Source organism: Pelodiscus sinensis, chromosome 1 (genome assembly GCF_049634645.1).
Source record: "Pelodiscus sinensis isolate JC-2024 chromosome 1, ASM4963464v1, whole genome shotgun sequence".
Taxonomy (NCBI): domain Eukaryota; kingdom Metazoa; phylum Chordata; order Testudines; family Trionychidae; genus Pelodiscus; species Pelodiscus sinensis.
This window is the reverse complement of record NC_134711.1, coordinates 91,787,461-91,793,031: the sequence shown is the minus strand read 5'-3', so window position 1 is coordinate 91,793,031 and position 5,571 is coordinate 91,787,461.

The window sequence follows — 5,571 nt, the reverse complement described above, 5'->3', positions numbered from 1 at the left end:
TTGTCTGGTTGTCTCTTTCCCCGCCTCTCCACCTCATCCCGCCCCCCCCCCCCCCCTCAGTTTGTCTCTATTTTACCATCCCTCTATCGCCTTTTTCTCCACTCTCCTTCCTCCCTCTCACTTTCTCTCGCTCTCTCTCCGATTGCTGTGCAGTCGGTAGCTAAGAAGTCAGTAACTCTCTGGTAGAATCCAACAGCTTTCTGCTACTTTAGCCCATCCTCACATGTGATCTCAGAGCCTTGGATACACCCTGCAGAGGCAGAGATGGGGAGAGCTGAAAGTGCAACCCAAAGCAATGGAAACGGGAATGGGAACACATGCAGCTGGCGCTCAGATGCCCCAGGCATGTTTGCATGGAGCACAGTGGCCTGCAGAGGCTTGCCACATATTCTGTACCAGAAAGCATAGAAATCCAGGTCCTTTTTTTCCTTCTTCCCAGATGCGGCACCGAGCATCCACTCCAGGGATCTGATCTCCCTCTAATTCACCCGCTAGCGCACTCTTCCAGAACTTTCTCCAACGGTGCCGTGTGTCATCGCTGTTTTTGCTTGTCACTGGATTTGAAGCAGTTCCCAGGACTGGGTGATTCTACTATAGATTTACAAAGAGGATCTTTCCAGGGTCCTTCCCTGTGGGCCTTCTGAGGTTCCCTGTGGCATTATTTCAGAGCCTGCTGTGCTCTTCATGTTCCTCACCTGCTGAAAGATTCAGCCAGGAAAACACGCTCTGGGTCTCACCTCTCAGCAGTGACTGACTATTGTTCACAGGGCTGCTCCTCTAGCAGGAACAGGGGCTTCTTTGTCAGAGGAAAGCACAGGGGGTGCAATTAGAACAAGGTACAGGTAACAGGGCTCTCCCTTCAGCTATTCCTTAGGTGCCTGACCTTTGGGTTTCAGGACCAATCATTGGGCAATTATGGGTTCAATGGATTTCCTCATCCACAGGTTTCTAGACCCTTTCAGAACATGGCTCACATCCTAATCATCAAACATGGCCTTGAGGCCACCTCTCCTCCCATGCGTGATACCACCTCTCCTCCCACTGGCAATCAAACACCATCCCCGTGGCAGCCACAGCAAACATTTCCATGGCACAGCAATATAGGGAAAGATGTGTTTTTAGCTTCTTTCTGTGCAGTTTCACAACTGCCAAGGAGAAGAGCCAGCATCCTGCAACCAGCTTGCTCTTGGCAGACCACCCGCAAGGGCTCCCCAGAGCACAGTTTGCTTAGCCCTGGCATGGGAGACCTCCAGGGCAGGTCAAGTGATCCAGGAGCTGGCATCTGTGAGTCGGGAGGCGTGCTCTTCCCTCTGAGTCAGTACTGAATTCGTACCAGCAGAGAGCTGAGAGCCCTCTAATGAGACATTATTGGCTATGTCTGCACTGCAGAGTTTTTTTGGAAAAACAGACATTTTTCTGAAAAAAAACTTCACTTACATCCACACTGCAGTTGCGTTCTTTCGAAAAAAATCAAAAGAACAGAGGGGTTTTTCTGACATTGGTAAACCTCTTTCTACAAGGAAGAAGCCTTTTTGTGAAAGAGCTCTTTTGGAAAAAGGTGTCTGTGGACGGGGAAGAGGGAATTCTTTCAGAAGAAGAGGAAAGAGCAAAAAGCACAGATGCCCTGGTGGCCATTCCGCCCATAGCAATCACAGCTTACATGTGAGAGAGTGTCCATTCAGTCTGGACGCTCTGTTTCAAAAAAGCAGATGGCTTTTTCGATGCACTTTTGCAGTGTGGACGGTCTCTTTCAGAAGAAGTTTTTTTGGAAGATCTCTTCCAGAAAAGCTACTTCTGAAAGAAGCCTGTAGTCTAGACATAGCCATACTGTTAAACCATTATTTGTAGCCATAAATGCCCCATAACTCTTTCCCTAAGAGCTATAGGTGCTGTCATACAGAAACGCAGGGTATGTCTACACTACATGGCTCCATCGACGGAGCCACGTAGAAGAGCTTTGTAGACATAGAAAAATGAAGCGGCTATTTAAATAATCGCCGCTTCATTTACATCAAAATGGCTGCCGCGTTGTGCCGATCAGCTATTTGTCGGCACAGCGTGGTAGTCTGGACGCTCCGCAGTCAACATCAAAAGCCTTTGTCGACCGCCCCGGTAAACCTCATCCCACGAGGCATAATGGGGCGGTCGACAAAGGTTTTTGATATTGACTGTGGAGCGTCCAGACTACCGTGCTGTGCCGATAAACAGCTGATGGGCACAGCGCGGCAGCCATTTTGATGTAAATGAAGTGGCGATTATTTAAATCGCCACTTCATTTTGCTATGTCTACAAAGCTCTTCTACGTGGTTCCGTCGACGGAGCCATGTAGTGTAGACATACCCTGAGCCACTCGCACTGGACAGGGAAAGATGGAAGGAAATAGTGAGGGAGGCATCGGACACCAATGGGCATTGAGCCCCTGCTAGTTGTTGATGATGATAGTCCAACTCCTGTTTGGGTATTTGAACTCTTGCTGCCTAATAGCCCCTCTGTAGCTTCAGTCATAGATGGTTGTTTCCTGACTTCTGAAAAGTGTGTTGTGGTGCACTGTCAAGGCAGCTCTGCTTCAGGGGTTCCAGCATAGGTGATAAAGTACTTTGGGAACCTTCAGCGCTAAAGGCACTGAACACATGAATTATTTCGATGATCAGACCCTGTCTTCACTCATAACTCTACATATGCTACTTTCACAGCCAGGAATGCTGGATGGGTGTGAACTGGAACAAGATTCAGGAGCTCTTGGCTCTGCCACAAATTCCCTGTGTCACCTCAGGCAAGTCACTTCACCTCGCTGTGTCTCAATATCCCATTTCTAATATGAGGACAATTCTTCCCAGACTCTCGGGAGGGGGTAAGAGGATAAAACCTTTAGCACTCATCAGGTGCTCAGCTCCTACAGTGATGGGGGCCTGACAAAAAATTCCAATAGACTGAGAAAGCAATATTCTTATTTTTAAGGGGGGAAAAGATGAGTTCTCTGTGACACGTTGTTCTCCCCTTCCCTGGGCACGACTCCCCCCAAAATGCTGTCATTGCCAATCTGACCTCGGCCACAGTGAGGAACAGTGAGTAAAGAAAGGACAAGACATGAAGCACCAACTCTTCCCCCTCATCTCCCAAACAAGCAGCTGATTGTGCCTCCTCTACAGATATAGCATGGCAGGACTGGTGGACCATTGCCAGCAGGGGCTGTTGTGTGTGTGTGTGTGTTTCCTATAGCAAACTTCACTGACCCACAATGGAGACCATCTTCATATAAATACACCTGTTTCTCTCTCACCCTCTTCAGCCAGGGTCAGCTGTACCCCGCATTGCCAGCTGCAAACTGCTGGGTGAGGGAGTAGATGGCTAACTCTCTCCATCCCCGCCGCTCTCCCCTAGCCACTTTCTTTAATAAGCAGCATAGAATATTTTAGCACCTATGGAAAAACCACCACAGACGGTGGTGGCAGCCGTTGCTAGGGAGATGCTCCCAAAAATAGCCCCACTCCGCCAACCTTTCCTGCTGCTGCTGTGGGGATGGGGGAAGTGAAGTGAAGGGAGGGAGAAAAGGAGGGAGGACTCAGCTCCCTGGAATGTGAGTTAACATAAGGCCTGGGCCAAACTGAAGTTAACAGCCGCACTTGCCCAAGTGGCCTCTGATTTTGGGTGCTGTGATCAGGCTCCTCTGTGGCCATGTCAGCCTCTGGCAGAGGTATGTGGTTGGAGTATATTTCTCCTCCCTATAGAGGAACAGCCCTCCACCTTTTCTCCCTGCTACTCCATCCCTCTTGTCACTTGTGGGGTTTTTTCTCCATCTGCTCCCTCTAGCACCAGAAGAGGGTTTATTAAAGGTGGCCCTGAACTGGAGTCAGGTGTCTCTAATTAACCTGAAGTAACCTCTTTTCAATTCACAGGGGGAAGGGCCGTGACCATTGTAGGACAGATACACCTGCGTTCACTTACAACTGGCCTGAGTTTGTCACATCTTGACCCCTACCCCTGTGCTCTGGCTCAATATTATGGGCTGCATGGACCAGGAAACAGCATACTTCTGGCAGGCTATCAGCATTGCTCTGCCTGATTCCTGTCCTGCCGCACCTTGATGTGGGAGGTTGTCACAACAGACCCATTTTGTTTCTCTTCCATTTTTTAAATTTGTTCTAGCGCCTGCACTTCAGGGCAGAATGGTCTGTAATGAGGGTAAATATCTATCCGAGCAGGTAGTTCCACAGAATTTCCATGACCCACTTTATCCTAAGATAGCCTTCTCCAACATGCCATACTTTTGTTCTCAGGGAAAGCGTTTTCTACTAATGTACACTCTATCTGAGTCTCTAGCCTTTTTGAGATTGATCAGAGAGCATGCCCTGGTGGCAAAGTGGTGAATGAATGACCTGCAATAAGTATCCTATTATCCCCAGAAACGTTCTCACCTCTTTCTTCCTGAATGGTCAAGGCCAACTTTGTATTGCCTCTAACTTGTTCAGTTTCACTATACCTCTCCCCAAGATCGTATTTGGTTTCCACTACCAATATTGCATATTTAGATGGGTTAGTGGTGAAACCGGGGCTACCTCTAGATTGTGTGTCTTTTTTCTGTTTAATTTTAAAAGAGGCTTTTTCGAAATTTGGCACATTTACATGGAGCCAAATTTAGAAAAAAAGTGTTCTTTTGAGCCATCCCTTATTCCTTGTAGAATGAGGTTTACAAGGATGGCGAAAAAGCACATCCATTCTTTCAGAATTTTTTTTTAAAAAAGCGGACACGTTCCTTGGATGCGGTGTTGCTTTTTTGGGATACTTCTGGTATCCCAAATAGGCAATGCAGTCTAGACATAGCCTTGCTTTCCTCAGTGTATCCAGTATTATTTCCACCTTTTCCAGGTGCATACCCCAGTCTTGGCTGCAAATGATCGTATCATCCAAATAAACAGCTTGGAATGTGGGCAAACTAGCATTTTTGATGAGGCATTGGAAGGTTGCTGAATCCTCAGGTAGCTAGAGAGTTAGGCGTGAGCCTGAGTTCAAACCCTGGACTTACAATGCAATGTAGCCATACCCCTAGACACCATTCCACCGAGAATAGATTTTCAGACCCTGGGATGTCTCGTCTTATGAGCACAGAGTGTAGAAGTTTAGAGATTACACCTGCTGTCAGCCTTGTGCTTCCCTGAAGCTCTATTTGCATAGGAATGGCTGATAACTAATTGTCCCCAGTATGCAGGTTATTCAAGTGTGTTTGACTTGAGACATTGTTTCCATCCCACCAGTTTTCAAGAGACCAATTTGGCTGCATTTCCTGAGCCCACTAAAGCAACATTATACCATTCATCCTGTCTGGCTGTGTATATCTCTGTAGATTCATAGTTACACCCACCAGAGAGATTAATCCACAGACTCTCACAGTCCCCCAAGTCGCATTGCATAAGCTCCTCACAATTTGGACACTGAACAGCCTTATGCCCTTGTTCCCCCATAAGCACGGCACATACATAGTCCTGGATATCCCCCTATTCTTTGGGCTACTAAGCTTTACCCCATGGCCTTCTTTCCCCATTTCCCTAAGTCCCTTCACAGCTTCAGGGCCGT